This window comes from Penaeus monodon, chromosome 21, assembly GCF_015228065.2.
Source record: "Penaeus monodon isolate SGIC_2016 chromosome 21, NSTDA_Pmon_1, whole genome shotgun sequence".
Classification (NCBI taxonomy): Eukaryota; Metazoa; Arthropoda; class Malacostraca; order Decapoda; family Penaeidae; genus Penaeus; species Penaeus monodon.
In genome coordinates, this window is record NC_051406.1 from 18,893,630 (window position 1) to 18,893,967 (window position 338).

The 338-nt window shown below is 39.1% G+C and overlaps 1 protein-coding gene across 1 annotated transcript in view; it reads right to left on the reverse strand.

Annotated features, from left to right (window-relative positions):
- Positions 1-338, reverse strand: part of LOC119586591 (serine protease inhibitor 88Ea-like) — an 11,480-nt gene that overhangs the window by 9,547 nt on the left and 1,595 nt on the right. The gene's annotated exons all lie outside the window — the stretch shown is intronic.

Consider the following 338-nt stretch of genomic DNA (forward strand, 5'->3'; position numbering starts at 1 on the left):
CTCCTATTCCTTACTCTCTCTCTTCTATGACGGTCTCACTTTGTCGTTCTATTTGATCACTCTCATCTATTGCTTTCTTCTCTCGTTTATTGCTTTCCCTTTTTTTCTTATAACATTTCCTCTCTCTCCTGTTATAGTCCTTTTCTCCTATCGCTTCCCCCTCTTTCATCTTACGTTCATTTCTCCTATCGCTTCCTCCTTCTTTCATTTTACGTTTTTTTTTCTCCTATCGCTTCCCCTTCTTTCATTTTATGTTCACACTTCCTCTTGTTCTCCTCCTCTCTTGTATTACTTTTCCCCTCTCCTTTATTATAGTCCTTCTCTTGCCAATTACTCCC